The 16,924-nt window shown below is 39.7% G+C and overlaps 1 protein-coding gene across 2 annotated transcripts in view; it reads right to left on the bottom strand.

Moving 5' to 3' along the window:
* Positions 1 to 16,924, bottom strand: part of AUH (AU RNA binding methylglutaconyl-CoA hydratase) — a 111,935-nt gene that overhangs the window by 45,444 nt on the left and 49,567 nt on the right. The window lies entirely within an intron of this gene.

Below are 16,924 nucleotides of genomic sequence, written 5' to 3'. Positions count from 1 at the left end.
GTTTAGCAGACATGTGAATTCACTGAAATTTTAGCTGCATTTGAAATTAAGGCACGTGAGATGATTTTGGAGGTGAGTCTTATAAAGTCCTACACTGTACAGTGAAAATTCCACAAATGAACTGTTCAAAGCTATGAACACTTTCAAGATTTTTAACTGGTCTACTGTCATCTACTTTCTGCAAGACCTACTTTTATTCCAGTTCTGCTGGGAGAATTATCACCAGTTGACCCTTTATAAGAAAACAGACAAGAGAGGTATTTTCCAAAGAACTTTCTCCAGTAAAAACAGGGGAAAAAAGTGACTTAATGACAGAAGAGGAAAATTGCACTTAGCTTATACCTTTGGCAAAAGTGTCAGAGAAATTCATTTGAAACAGTCAGTAAAGCAGATGTTAAGCTCAGCAAAATGAAGAAAACTGCCACAATGACAAAAAACAGTGAACCCCTAGAATACTGAAATTTTCAAGAATAGCATGATGATTAAACTGCTCTATTTTAGATTAATAAACTCTATTTTATGCTACCTACAATACAGGTGAACTAGTGATTCAGCCTGCGGGATTTTCCAAACATGTCAGTTTCAATGTCCCAAAACAACTATGAGTTTAGAAAGTCAGCAAACATTAACACATTTCTTTATTTCATGCTGAAACATAAAAATGGGACCAAAAAAAACCCCCAAAATCAACCATCTGAATCATGATCACACTATGTACTAATAATAGAATAGCATAAGAACACTATAAAATATTAATGGGATTTCCTTACAAGTAATTTAGAAATGAATGCAACTAAAAAGACTACAATAGCACCTTTTAAAGAAAAACACTCATGTCCGAAACACTGGAAGATGTAGCCAAATCATTTTCATTTGGTTTGTCTGGCATGAAAAAGCAAGTACGTAAGTTCTGCTTGTATGTAACTTACTAGATCAGAATGTTGTTCTACACTGTTCATTCTTGGTTTTGGTTTTTTGTTTTATCACATATTAGAAAATGACTCACCAGGAATTTACTTTGGTTTTGTTCTCTTTTTTATTACAAAGACTTCGGGGGACAGTCAGCAGATGTGAACAGAGAACAGCTTAATTTACTGTGTCACTTGAAAGAATTAGAAAACAAAGGAGACATCAAAAGATGCAATGGGCCAAGTCATCAAAATTTGCCAGCATTCCATACGCTGAAAGACTAGATATTATACAAAGCAGACAGACCTTTTCATGTTCCATACAGAGGAATCATATAGCTAGCAGTCTGATAAGTATCACTAAACAGAGGAGTATGCAGCAGCTACTGCCCTTTATACAAGTCTCCATTAGAAAATACTGGTTTTAGCAAGAGTCAATGGGAAAGCTGCTATTTTCTGTCCTATTTTGTCTTTTTTGATCCAAAACATGCATTTTCCTACTATAACAAAAAAACAACAAGCCTTAGAACTTTATTTCATAAATTCTCTTCTACACTAAAGAGGTGTAGGACGATACTTCTGCGGACAGCACACCTTCACCCCAAAACAGTGTTTCGTCCCTCTAAAGAGTTCAGATACATTGTATAAAGCTGGATTTTTGAAAAATATTCAGTTTCAACCTACAAGTTACCACTAAAAAGATTTCTAGTGTTTTTCCACCCTCAAATACTGGAAAACATTCAAGCAAGACTCCCAAAAAATCAGATTAGAAATAAACATAGACATTCACTTGCACTGACTCTCCAAACTATTATGAAGTAGAAACATGTTTTCAACTACCATCGCTCAGACATGGAAGTCCAGGCCACAAGTTACCTGCTGAAATGAAAGCTTCAAGAAAAATGCTACTGATGATGAAACCTGAGACTGAAAAAAGTGGCAATTCTTTCCACGATTACAATGGCAGTGATAACAGATCAGCACTGAGCTCTGCTGAAAGCTGCATCCGAAATTTTAATACCTCTAATATCACATGAAGTACCCTAACTCAGAAGCTCCTGTATTAACTGTATTAAATTAGACCCAAAAAACCCCCAAACACACCAAACAAAAAAACTCCTTTCTCATTATTAAGCTTTAATCTGTGCCCAAAGATCAGTTCTGTACAAGTCTAGTAAAGCCTTTTCCCATCTATACCCAAGAGTAGGGTTTACTATATGCAGTGATGGTGCCCAATACTTTAACTAGAGCCAGTTTACTGCTGTAGGCAAAATTTAATTTTTCTAGACAGTGTATTAAGGCCCAGGATGCTCTGCAGCTTGTACACCAGGAATGGTAAATGAGGAAAAGAAGAAAGAGAGAGGTAAAAAACATTCAGTAAAAGGCTCAGCGATAGGATGCAGAACAGGGGAGGGATGCCTTTAGAGCTAGGAAACATTGAAAGCAGCAACAGCATTGCTATGAACAGCCAGCTGTGACACTGTGCAGTAAGAACTGTTTTCTGACCCCTGAACTCTTCTTCCTCAATGGCAGGAGCAAGCTTGACTCCCCAGAGCTCTGGTACATGCAAAATAGAAAAGGACTAACAGCTACTTTGCTCCAGAGCAATCTACTGCCCAAGCGACTGCCCGCTGTGCCTGTGGCAAAACACAATTTTGATTTTAACAAAAACACTGGGAGGGGGAGGCAGTTGGGGTGTCTGCATCTCTGTGTGTGTGTGTGTGAGCATAAACCTGGAGCACCAGTAAATTCAAGTTACTGGTTTTCCTATTATTTAACAAGTACTACAGTAATACCATAATGTATTTGTCAAACAACATTTCATCCACACATGCTGAATTCCTATACTTTTTCAAAGGTAACCAGAAAGTTTCTCAGATATATTACAGTATAATGTGGTACAAAACAACCACTTCAAATCAGTTATCTCTCAAGTATTTTCCTTGTGATTAAGTTGTTGGTGTGTTTTCATTAACAGTCAGACTCTTCTACATGATCAAAACCAAAAAATGTTACATTGAACAGAAATCCTGTAACTAATCACCTGGTAGGGTGACCATGACTATTTCCAGACACTTCCTCTGCCTCTGTAAGCCAGTGACAGATTGCAGTTATTAACAGGTCAGTGAATAAATTAATTCCAGGGCACTGGAAATTATGTTCATGAAATGAAAAGTGGCCTTGCTGACATTGCATCACTATTTCTAGACAGTGTGCTTGAACACCAAATAAATCTCACAACTTGGATGAGTGCCAAAAACTAGTGACCTAGTTTCATTAGGGTGGGAAAAGACTGGCAATTGGTCCTATGAGAGCAGATTACCAAAATAACTTCACACAAAAACATTCCATAGAGAATTTTCTTTAAATCAGACATTTTCCAATCTGATAGGTCACTGAAAACCCTCTCCCCCCAAAAAATGCAGCTGAGATCCACTGAAGTTTAAAGTTAAAATGCACTTACATTATTCATGCTGACATTCTTACAGAACATTCTGATTAAACAGAATAAATATTATCTTCTTTCCATCATCTCATTATCTGTTTCCATCTCATTCATAATAATTTAATACTGTTTTAAAACAAAAACAGCTTTTGCATTTTCAGTGAAAAATGTAACACTTCAGGCTTAAACAAAGAGTTTTTACTAATAAAAGTAACTCTATTTTAAAATATTCAGCACACAGTAATCTGCTCCATAATCTTCCTTGATTAAAAATTCCTTGGCTTCTCTTCAAAAAACACACTGAGTATGGATGAGCTCAACAGCTGTTGACATAATTTTTAGGAACCTAACAAGCATTGTTGCATCTATACTAGCCCCCATTTACACACTCCAGCTGGTACTCCAGAGCCCCACCCCCAATTCTTTACTCCCAGTAACATCTATATTGAGATGGAGACATATTGAAGAGCAGAATCTTAATAACAATACACAGTAGAAGAAATTTCATCATCTTCTTTTCGTCTTTCCAAAGGCTGTTGCTTCCTGTAAACGGCCTTCCATTCACTAACCAAGCGAAGTGCAGAAGGTAAACTGAAATACTCTAAGAAAACTATTCTTGCACTGCTAAAAATCCCACAACATTCTTTCATAAACCAGATTTCAGTATGACCCAAGTAACGTGATGCATTAATTTCACCCAGCAATCCCTGCTTATGCAAGTCCTTGCTAACACATGACAACGACTAAACTGCAACTCTGCTCTGAGTGCTATGTACACTAAGGGTCACTTGCACAATGACTTACACAAAAGGTCTAGAATTTAAAAGACAGAAGCATACTGCTCATTTGATTTCCTCAAAACTTTGGGGTTTCTTTTTTCCTCTAGACTCCCTCTGGATTCACTACTACTGAAACAAATTCTAAAGGATGAACATAGTTTTTGTAGTCTTTACTGTGGTAAACACTGATGTCAACGGAAATTTTTACCAAATAATGACATAATGACTTGTAACTAAGTTTTGAAAGGACATACTCATCATTTAAATTTCAAAAATGCTGTAGGAGTATCTGGGAAAAAACAAACAACAAAAAACTAGATTATTTTCTTCTTAATAAACCCTTTCTTTAAGAGAATCAATAGGGAAGTTTTAGCATCTTCATTCTTTCTCCTCATTTACTAAAAACTTCTTAAGTCCTCAGGTTTGTACCTCCAATGTGTTTTGTTCCTCTGTCAGTAACCTCCTGATCAGTGTACGTATCTTTTCTCCTCTTTTTTCTCTTGCACCTTCTGTCTCTGCTTCTTTACACAATCTCTTTGCACAGATCTAAGGTTTCTTGCAGAGTCCATCCCAAACATACATACAGACTGTGGCAGTATCATAGCTAGGTTCTGTCAAACTGTAGACTTAAAAAAAATAAAGGGCAGGGGTGCGGAGGGGAATACACCACAGAAGCTGAGTCACCTAAAACCACTTAAAGGGTGGCTTATGAGCTGTTTGATTCCTACGTATGAATGTTGCTTTTCTCACCTGTGAGAATTATGCAAAGCTTCTACACATACTTTTACTCTCAGCTTCTTCAACTGAAAAACACCTTTGGTCATCACTTCTCCAGAACTACTGAAAACTATCAAGTAACACATAATATGATCAGTTACACACATTACCGTCCAATGTCTCATTTTCATCATCTTGCATCAAATTGTGTATATCAATGTGCAGATTAACAAGCTTCTTAACACTCTAAGGAATATTTTCATCACCCTACACACCTTTAGGGACAAACCAAGAACTAAAATAAGGAGTTCATGTTTCCTGGGCTATCAATGCAGAGACAGGAGTGATGCACAGCAACTAAGACTGCCATAGTTGCTTATATGGTATGAATAATTTTCTTTACTCCTTTTATTTTGCTGTCTTCCACTGCCCTGGTATGCTTTTCATACACACAGCTGGTAATGATATATTTCTGCCTGATTATGCCACTAAAAGATAGAATTTGATTTTTCCCTCACCACCTCAAGAAATTAGAAAATCAATTCCCAACCCAGATTGAATGGCTCATGCATTTTCATCTTCATCTATCACTGATTCTTTAAGGTTAATAATTTTCTATACTAGATGTTACTTCCACCTGCCTATTTTCTCTGCCTTTCCTGACACTCACTAAGGAGTTCCTTCTCCTTACCACTTGTGTTACCATAGATACGGGAAGAGTAGAGAAAAACTTGTATTAGTTTGCCAAATAGAGAGCGTAAGTGAAGCTACAGGAAGAAAGGACACTATTGAGACAATACTTAATATCTGACAATGAGCTGACATAGCAATGAGCCTCCTCAATAGAGGAAATTGGAAAGGTAATCAGACAAGCAGGTGGAGAACCTTCATTCTGAGATGCTGACTATAGAAGAAGCTGAGCCTAGAACTTTGAAGCTCAGGATTTTTGTTTTAGCTCCCAGTCCACCAGGAGAAGTATGACAAGTCAGCAGATACTGAGTTTAATTTTCTGATACTTATTTCCCAAAAGGCATTTTTTTAAATTAAAAAAAAGCCCAACAAACCTTCAGTTAGCCAATTTTTTAAAAAGAAAATTTTATGCAACTGTGTTTTCTACCCAGCAAATTTTTGTTTTCCTCATGTCCCACCTTTCCCCAGAAACACTGGTTATTATTACTTAGTCTGGCTTTTGGTTTTGCATAGCTTAAAAATAAGAAGTTGAAAGAAAATAATACAAAAACTTTACACCAAAGTGTGAAATTGGAAGTTTTTATCATGATTTTGAGTGGACAAGAGAGCTTGAGATAGACACTAGGTGCCGGTTTCAGAACATGTTTAGGGATGAAAAGGGTGGTCTTTTACAAAGTAAAAAACGGTGGTCTTGTACAAAGTACATTAGGCTTTGTATAACTTTTAAAATTAATTCCAAACTTTGTGCAACAGGAAAATCATTTCACCAAAGGCATTCATGAAGTCTGATGGATTCTTATGAGTGAATACAAAACTCCTTTACCTGATTAGCTGCAAGTACGTCTACAGATAATTTTAAATTTTAACTGGATTTGGAAAAATAAAAGGTTCTTTACCTAGAAGCATTTTAGAATACTCTTTTCTCTATTTACTTTATTCTCTCCATGCCGTGTTCACTTGAGTACCCCAAGTGAATATATCCTACTTTGCAGCTATGCTATGAAACCTACTGTGAATTCCATTCATATTGTTACAGTCTGCCTAAACTGCAGTTTCTGTCCAGTGTCACACTATTCTATACATGGTGAGAAAACTCAAGCTGCAAAAGCAAAATTTGGGTCTTTCATTTCAAAGCTTCATTCCTTAGTTACCAAAGGCACAGAAATAGTCAGGAAAAAGATACAAATGTGATAGTACAACCCGTGCTCACTGAAACAGTACCTTAACGGGGCTTAAGTCTACGTGATTTAAGAAGAATGGAAGAAACCAATGTACCGTTTGTTACATTTTTTCATTTTTTCTGGTTGTCATTCAAAAATAAGCAATCAATCCATCCAACAAAACGATTTTCAAACCAATGAAAGCAAATGTACTTATATACCTGTGAGAATGAGGAAAACGATAACATTGCTCAGGTTGTAAGAATGAATTTTAATAAAAACAGTACTCCAAAACTCAATCTTCATATAAAGAACAATGTTTTTATACCCCCAAGACATGACAAAGGTCTAAAGAACATTCAATCACTGTTTGTTACTAAGGTTTGATTTCTCCATAGGTATATTATACTAATCTCAGACCTTTCACGCTTTGCTTTCCAAGACAAAGAAAATTCCCTTTCTCTCGTCTTACACTTCCTCTAATATTCAACTTAGCTTCTGGGGCTTTCTTTTGTCCTTATTTATTTCCTCCTTCCTCTGCAGCATCAAAGGACTAACTTTAGACACAATATGTGGGGGATGCAGAGCTGCTTCTTATGATACTGAAATTTCTCAAAGGTCTGATTGTTAATTCTGATTTGTAAACAAGACATCTCCAAATTTAGGTCAGGAAGAAATGTTCTGCAATCTCTGCTAGTCAAAACAACTAGAATGTCAGAAATGGTCAATTTCTTACACTGAACTTAACACTTGAAATAACATTCTGTACATTTGCAGTCACTTGGGACACTGATGATAGCCTTGATACCTCCTTTTTCTGTAGGAGAAACTGTACCAGTTTTATTTTTAATATGGTTTTGGAAAGTGTCCTATTGCTAGCATGAAAAGGTAAAATCAGAGATTGTTCTGTGGATCACTCTGCTGAGGTACTGTATGCTTCAGGTAGCTACAGGGAATGGTTCTGACGACATGGAGTTCTCCTATTTTCTCCTGTACACTGCCACTATTTGCAAAGTATTCTATTTATATACAGAGACTGTAAACAAAATTTGCAAATCATTAGTTTTATGTAGAGAGCTTTTGCAGTGTTAGTATTGCATGACATTTTGAAGTTTTGCCTCAACATCATCACCATTACAACTGATCATAAAGCCAGGAAGAAAATGAGTAATTTGATGAAAATCAGCTTATTTTTATTTAAGAAAAGGAAAATGTAAGAACCACAATTCTCCCTAACTTACAGAAGCAGAACCAATTTACCTCCCTCTAGTAACATTCTATATATTGTGTTTAATTACTCTGAGATAAGAGTGGATGTTCAAACATCTGTTTTCTACACTATTAGCAATCTTTTACTTCAGGCCATTTATTTAACATGATGCATAAAATAAACATTACAAAATATTAAAATGCAAATAAAGCTATCTAGACTTCAGATGATTGAAGAAAAAAAATAGATAAATGTTCTTAGAGTAACTAATTTAGGGTTTCTACTGTATCAAATCATAATAGGATTGCAAACACTCAGCCACCACTGTTAAACCTCAGTAAAAAAAAAAGTTTTTTTTTAATTGTAAGGGAAGAAGACGACATCTTCTTGTTTGTTCCACAGTAAATAAATTTTTAAAACAATATTGATAAAATGCTGCAGATGTTGATTCAGAAGCTTATTTAGAACTGTCTTCTAACAGTATTTAATTTGGGAAATTTACAATATATCTGACACAAGGCTGGGATAAGAAAACAGGCAAAGTACAAGAAGTCACAAGAGACTTTATGGTCTAACTGAAAAAAAAAAGAGAAACAAACTCAAAGCTGTTTCACTTTGGGGTTTTTTGACAATCAGTCAGGCAGTTGTCACAGGACTAAGAGTTGAACCTTAAAAATGCTGAATTGGTGTTCTTATGTAATGAAAAAAAAATTGTATATGTAAGAACTAGGGAGGCTTTACAGAAAAAGTAAAGGAGGAGACAAGAGTAGGCTAATGAGGGCAGGAATAAAGATGGAATGGAGAGGTACTGGATTACTCAGGTAAAATGTATAAAGTTATACAGAATAAGCAGATTTTTCTTTCTAAATATCTCTGCAATGATGTACTATATCATGTAGCACCTACATGCAGAAAAATTACACTAAATGTGCAGAAGCCTTTAAGTCCCACCTCAGACACTACCACAAATGGTGACACTATAATTTTTCAGTGCTTGTCAAATGCAATTATTTCTTTTACTGTTGAAACTGAAGTATAGCATATTCTTTAGATTTCTAACAATATATTGTAAGATGAGTCAGATTTCAACTTGAAACGTCTGATATTTTATCTAACCTTTACACTTGGCTGAACTGTACAACTACTGCTGTTAGCAACATCATATTCTGTATGAGTTTTTCACATCTGGAAATTCCCTTGACATCTTTCTCATCCAAAATAGAATATTTTTTTCAGCTTTGAGATAAATTCTGTAACAGAGACCTTCATGTTGTTTTTAAAAGCGAATGATGAATACTTTAAGAGATAAGGAAAATACATGATTACCTAAATCCAGTTTTCATTCTTACCCTCATTTTTTTCCTGTGCACAGAAAACTAATTTTTCGGTGTGTTCCTCTGTCATCTTTTATAATCTTATAATCTACAAGTACCATAACTTCCCTGAGCACATTTTGAAGTTCAGAAAAGCAGTCAAAACAACACTGTTAGCAAAGTGGAAAGAGGAGAACACAGAAATGCTGCCATTAAATCTGTCCCTTGCTATATAATTTAAAGAAAAAAAACAGTCCAGCCTGCTACATAACAAAGCTTCAGTTTCACCTTTGGAAAAAAGGGTTCAAAGTAACTTTAAGATGCAGAAAGAAAATATAGCCTATTTACAAAGACTTTTTTAAAGATTTAACAGATTTTTTTTTTTTAAAGTCTTCTTGGTAAAATATGCTTTTAGACCGAATGCTGTCAAGGAAAGCATGATCCCAGGGATTATGTGCTAGGTTTTTATTTTACCTTTAAACAGTGGAAGACAGCTCTGTAATGAAGTAGTGGAGTTTTGGGGAGGAGCAGGGAAGAACAAAGGCAAAATTCATTTTGAAGAGCTGAATTAAGCCTTGCTAATTAAAATGTCTTCATAAACAAACAAAATGGAGTGACAGCCATAGGTATGCAGGCCAGTAGCTACAGTTTTAATCTAGCCGGGTCAAATTATCTGCTGACAGAAGTATATTAATTTTAGTCAAGTTCCATTATTTTCTTCTGTCTTTTTTGTGGAAAGATAATTGTTGATGCATACCAACACCTCAGCTTTACACATGAAACTTTCATGGAAAAAAACAGCATAAAGAAAACCCAAACTACTTTTTATATATACACCCATCTTTCCTACTTCTTACAATCACAGAATATTTTCCCTTGTTCAGCCAATCATATGTCATTCTATTAACAAAGTAAGAAAGATTATGTATGTTGTTTACAAGCATTTTTATTTTCTTGTAACAGATCTATTGCTGAGTGGTATACAAATACGATACTAATAAAAGCAGATCTGCCAGCAAGGCATCATCTATCAATTGCAGGCCCGGTATGACACCTGTTGTGAAAATCTAGAGATAAACAACAAAAATAAACCATGGATGGATATAGCTTTAAAAAATTAAAAAGCAGAAAAAAACAAAGGACTTTAGATACAAACGCTCCAAAAGTCAATTTCTGGCTAAGGAGAAACTTGTCACTGTGAAATACTTCCTTTGCAAGTTGAGAGACATCAGAAATTAAATTAAATTAATGAAAGAGGTTTGCTTTCTTTTTACTTCAGTTTGGGAAATAACAAGAAGGAACATGATTTTTGTGTAAAACAGACTTTTGCTACATTATGACGAGTTCTGTACACCACTACACAGAAAATTTGTTTAAACAACTTTTTGACTAACAGATCAAAAAAATCAACTCCTTTTAGCAACAAACAGCTATGAGAAAAGCCACTCTGGCTGATAACAAGCATCTCCTTTAAGCTGCAGGGCTAACAAAGTCTGGTTTCCCATGAAATCCTGTCTCACACAAACTCATTGCTGTACAGTGAGAATATTCTGACTGAAACATTTTCTACAGCTAGGACATCCACAACACCTCCCTCCTGTACCCGTTCTTTCATGCCCAAGAATAGGTTAGTTCATGCTGAAAATTTTCATCTGAGGACAATAAAATTTGCCCTTCATCTGGCCACCTAATTCTAATAAAATTCTACAGACTGTCTTTTTTTGCAACCACTGCCCTGTAGTCAAATCAGACCAAACTGGCCAACAGACCCCAAGTTCATAGGGAACAAAAAAGGAGGAAAAGAGGGGATGAACAGATAAATAGACAATCTGAAATACAATACAGCAGAGAAGAAACAGTATATGAGGTTTCTGGAGTGTGTGGAAGATAACTTCCTGACACAGCTGGTGAGTGAGCCAACTAGAGAAGGCACCCCGCCGGACTGGTTGTTTTGCGAACAGAGAAGGACTTGTCGGTGATGTGATGGTTGGAGGCTGTCTTGGGCACAGAGATCACGAAATGATAGTTTTCAGCTCTCAGAGGAGTAAGGAGGGGGGTCAGCAGAACTGCCACCTTAGACTTCTGGAGGGCAGACTGGCCTTTTTAGAAGACTGGTTGACAGAGTCCCTTGGGAGGCAGCCCTGAAGGGCAAAGGAGTCCAGGAAGGCTGGATATTCTTCAGAAAGGAAATATTAAAGGTGCAGGACCAGGCCATCCCCATGTGCTAAAAGACAAGCTGGCAAGGAATAATACCAGCCTGGCTGAACAGAGAGCTTTGGCAGGAACTCAGGAAAAAAAGGAGAGTTTATGACCTTTGTAAGATGGGGCAGGAGTCTCAGGAGAACTACAAGGATGTTGTGGCGTTATGCAGGAAGAAAATTAGAAGGACCAAAGCCCAACTAGAACTTAATCTGGCTACTGCTGTAAAAGACAGTAAAAAAATATTTCTATAAATACACAGGCAATGAAAGGAGATCCAAGGAAAATCTCCATCTTTTATTGGATGTGGTGGGAAACATAGTGACAAAGGATGAAGAAAAGGCTGAGGTACTTAATGCCTTCTTTGCTTCAGTCTTTAATAGTAAGACTAGTTCTTCTCTGGGTACCCAGTGCCTCTGAGCTGAAAGACAGGGCGCTGAATGAAGCCCCCATAATCCAAAGGGACATGGTTAGTGACATGCTGCTCCACTTAGACACACACAAGTCTATGGGGCCGCATGGGATCCACCCAAGGGTACTGAAGAAGCTGGTAGAAATGCTCACCAAGACACTCTCAACCATTTATCACCAGTCCTGGCTAACCGGGAAGGTCCCAGTTGATTGCAGGTTAGCAAATGTGACACCCATCTACAAGAAGGGCCAGAAGGAGGATCTGGGGAACTACAGGCCTGTCAGTCTGACCTCAGTGACAGGAAAGGTTATGGAGCAGATCACCTTGAGTGCCATCACGTGGAACGTATAGGACAACCAGGTGATAAGGCCCAGTCAGCATGGGTTTATGAAAGGCAGGTCCTGCTTGACAAACCTGATCTCCTTCTATGACAAGGTGACCAGCTTAGTGGATAAGGGAAAGGCTGTGGATGTTGTTTACCTGAACTTTAGTAAAGCCTTTGATACCATTTCCCACAGTATTCTGCTGGAGAAACTGGCCACTCATGGCTTGGAAGGGCATACTCTTCACTGGGTAAAAAAGCGGATGAATGGCTGGGCCCAAAGAGTTGTAGTGAATGGAGTTAAATCCAGTTGGCGGCCGGTCACGAGTGGTGTCCCCCAGGGCTCGGTTTTGGGGCCACTCCTGTTTAACATCTCTATTGGTGACCTAGACGAGGGGATCGAGTGCACCCTCAGTAAGTTTGCAGATGACACCAAGTTGGGTGGGAGTGTTGATCTGCTCGAGCGTAGGGAGGCTCTGCAGAAAGATCTGGACAGGCTGGAGCGATGGGCTAAGGCCAACTGGAGGAGTTTCAATAAGGCCAAATGCCGGGTGCTGCACTTGGGCCACAACAACCCCCAGCAGTGCTACAGGCTTGGGGAGGAGTGGCTGGAGAGCTGCCAATCAGAGAGGGACCTGGGGGTGTTGATTGACAGCCGGCTGAACATGAGCCAGCAGTGTGCCCAGGTGGCCAAGAAGGCCAATGGCATCCTGGCTTGTATCAGCAATAGCGTGGCCAGCAGGGACAGGGAAGCCCTTCCAGCCCTTCTTATATATGGGTGTCACGTTGGCCAATTTCCAATCTGTCGGGACCTCCCTGGTCAGCCAGGACTGCTGGCAAATGATAGAAAGCGGCTTGGCGAGCATCCCAGCCAGCTCCTTCAGCACCCTCGGGTGTATCCCATCTGGTCCCATAGACTTGTGTGTGTCTATGTGATGCAGTAGGTCACTGACTATCTCCTCCTGGAATGAGGAGGGGTCGTTCTCCCAGTCTCTGTCTTCTGGCTGAGGAGGCTGGATCCCCTCAATACAACTAGTCTTGCTATTAAAAACTGAGGCAAAGAAGGCATTAAGCACCTCAGCCTCTTATCACTTGTTGCTATGTCTCCTCCTGTGTCTAGCAGGGGATGGAGGCTCTCCCTGGTCTTTCTTTTGCTGCTCACATAGAAACATTTCTTGTTATCTTTGACTGCTGAAGCCAGATTAATTTCTAGCTGGGTTTTAAACCTCCTGATTTCCACCCTGCATAGCCTCACAGCATCTTTGTAATCACTGTGAGTGGCTAGCCCCTTCTTCCAAAAGCGGTAAACTCTCCTTTTCTCCCTGAGTTGCAGACAAAGCTCCCTGTTTAGCCAAGGTGGTCTTGTCTGGCGCTGGCTTCTTGTACAGTGCCTGGGCACTGCCTGCTCCTGAGCCATTAAGACTTTCTTCTTAAAGAGTGCCCAGCCTTCCTGAACCCCTATACCCTTCAGGACCATCTCCCAAGGCATCCTGTCAAGCAGGTGCCCAAACAAGACAAAGTCAGCCCTTTGGAAGTCCAGGATGTCAGTTCTGTTTCCCCCTCTCCTGGCCTCTCTAAGAATAGAGAACTCTATTAATTTCATGATTGTTGTGCCCTATTCAGCCTCCAGCCGCCACATCATCCACCAGTCCTTCTCTGTTCACAAAGAGGACATCCAGCAGGGCACCTTCTCTGGTCGGTTCACTCACCAGCTGCATGAGGAAGTTATCTACCACACATTCCAGGAATCTCCAGGACTGGTCCCTCTCTGCTGTGTTGTGTTTCCAGCAGATGTCTGGGAAGTTGCAGTCCCCCACAAGAACAAGGGCAAGCGATCGTGAGATTTCACCCAAGTGCCTATAGAATATTTCTCCACCTCTCTGTCCTGGGTGGGTGGCCTATAGTAGACTCCTACTACAACATCTGCCCTGTTGGCCTTCCCCCTGATTCTAATGCAAAGACACTCCACCCTGTCTTCACTACACTTGTGCTCAAAGCAATCATAACAGTCCCTAACATACAGCGCCACCCCACCGCCTCTCCTTCCTTGTCTATCCCTCCTAAAGAAATTGTAGCCATCAACAGGTGCACTCCAGTCATGGGAGACATCCCACCATGTTTCTGTGAGAGCCACAACATCATAATTTTCCTGTTTCATCATGGCTTCAAGCTCCTCCTGTTTGTTACCCATGCTGTGTGCATTGGTATACATGCACTTCAGATGGGCTGATGTCTCCAGCACCTTTCTGCATTTAGAGGTCCTAAGTCCAGCCTGAGCTTTCACAGGTGTTACCATGGTTACCGATCCATCAATATCCCTTGCATCTTTGTTGTGCTGCATGTCTCCATCCCTTGCTTCTTCTGAGATGGCAGGGTGAGAGTCATTGCTGGCACAACAGCCCACAAACTCTGGTAATCTTCCCTGGGGCTCATGTCTAGGAGTTCCAGTTTTGTCCCCTTCCTCCTTCAAGTTTAGTTTAAAGCTCTCTCAATGTGCCCAGCTAACTCCTGCCCCAAGATCCTTTTCCCCCTCTGGGACAGGTGCATCTCATCTGATGCCAAAAGGACTGGCGTCCTGTATACTATCCCATGATTGAAAAAATCTGAAGCCCTGATGGTAACACCAGTCTTGGAGCCACAAGTTCATCTGTTGAGTTCTCCTGTAATCTTCCTCATCCATCCCCGCAACTGAAGGGATGGAGGAGAACACTATTTGTGCCTCTGGCCCCTTAACCAGTTTCCCCAAGGCCCTGAAATCTCTCTTCATTGATTTTGGACTACTCCTGGTAATATCACCGCTACCCACCTAAAAAAACAGGAGAGGGTAGTAGTCCTAGGGTCCCACTAGAGCGGCGAGTTTTACCATGAGGTCCTTTACCCAGGCCCCAGGGAGGCAGCAGACTTCCCTCTGAAGCGGGTCTGGTCTGCATATGGGGCCTCTGACATCCCTCAGAATGGAGTGACCCACTACAATGACTCTTCTTTTTAGTTCGTTTTAGAACTGGTTTTAATACCAGGTCTAGAGCGACCCAGCCTTGGTGGACCTTGGTCTTCCTCCTTGTTTGACTCATTTTCTTCATCCTTCTCTGCCTCATTCAAAAGTTCTGGGGCCCCAAATCTATTGTGAAGGGACACCATGGAGGGTGAGGGAGGTTGGGAGAAGATTTTCCTACCTCTCTGAGCAGGGACCTGTTTCCAGTCTCCCCCATCTCTTAGGTCCCCTCCTTCTGCATGGTGGCAAGAGGGTGAGGGATCGCCTGACTCTTCTGGAGCCTCCATTTGCTACTGTTGCTTCGGGGGTGCTAAGGTGCTACTCCACCAATCAATCTCCCTTTTGCACTCCCTAATATTTGTTAATCTTTCAACCTCTTCTCTGAGTTCCGCCACCAGGCTGAGCAGGTCACCCAGCTGATCGCAGCACACACGGGTGCTGTCACTGCTGCCCTCCGGCAGGATTGGCGGGCTCAGGCACTCCCTGCAGCCCGGGACCCGGACCACTGCATGTTTGCCTGGCAGCTCCAGCTGGGTCACCACGTTCTTTCTGGTGGTGGTTTTGACCTGAGTGGAGACCATGGTTCAGTCTACTCGTGGAGGATGATGAGATGACAGCTAGCTCAGATAAGCTCTAGAGCCAGGAGAGGGACTGCGCCCTGACTGCACACCAGTGAGTATCTCTCCGATACCGTCCTTCAGAATTCCTTAGGAGAGGGTGGAGTGGGAGCACAAAGGGGAAAAAATTGCCAACAAAGATAAACAACATAATTTTCTGTCTTTTTCTTCACCAGAACTTACTGTCAAGGCACATTATTTCATGACACCACCACCAGAATAAAATATATCCTTAAGATCATCTACGTTATTATCTTTATCCACTGCTAAAAAGAGACATAACTCAGTTTGCCTTATGTAAAATGTAGCTCTGACCAGAGAAAAAGAGATAGGGAAAAAGTATTGACTGAAATCACAACTCAACAATAACCATAATAATAGAGCATTTGAAATTGTACAATAATTGTCTAGATTAGTGATAGGATGGGATATTATCTTACACAAAGCTCATACTAGTGTTCCCATTATGGTAGTTTTTACTCTTGTCTCTACATGAGCTGCAACGGTATCCATTAAAACTGGATACAGTGCTTTCAGGATAGGTTCCACCCATGAGAAAGAAAACAGAGGCAAAGAAAGGGTATAAAGTTTCCCAGAACTTCCAGAAATGAAGGGCAAAACTAGGTGGGGGTCACACGGATGCACTTGTTTTCAAGTTACTGACATTTCTCCAGGAAAGCAGATATGTCAATTCAAGTAACAATGATTTATCCATAAAATAAAGCCAAAAGGTTTCATAACACAAAGACCTCCACAAACATTATTCGTTGTGTTACTTTCGTTCACCTTGAATCCAGAAAAAGCCAGTCAACTAGCCTTCCGAATAGAAAAGAGTTTTTTGAACCCCAAAATCTCAATAAATGTTGGTAAGACAAAAGATCTATTCACAGCTACACTTTCAGTTTTTAAACTCTTCACAACCAATTTACAAGCAGCATGAAAACAGAATTTGAATCCTAAAGTACCAGATGTTATATAACAGTGCATCATTATTTACATTACCATTTTTGTACACTGATAGTTAACTCTTTTTTCCTAGACTGATCCTCAGCAAAATTATTCAGCCTTCATATCAAGACATCAAGTGTCATTTAGAGAATCACTCAACACTTAGTTAATGAAGACTTCGATTAAAAACATAATATACAACTGCCACTCC

Source organism: Strix uralensis, chromosome Z (assembly GCF_047716275.1).
Source record: "Strix uralensis isolate ZFMK-TIS-50842 chromosome Z, bStrUra1, whole genome shotgun sequence".
Lineage (NCBI taxonomy): Eukaryota > Metazoa > Chordata > Aves > Strigiformes > Strigidae > Strix > Strix uralensis.
Note: the sequence above shows the minus strand (reverse complement) of the source record. Positions and strands in the feature narration are given on the sequence as shown.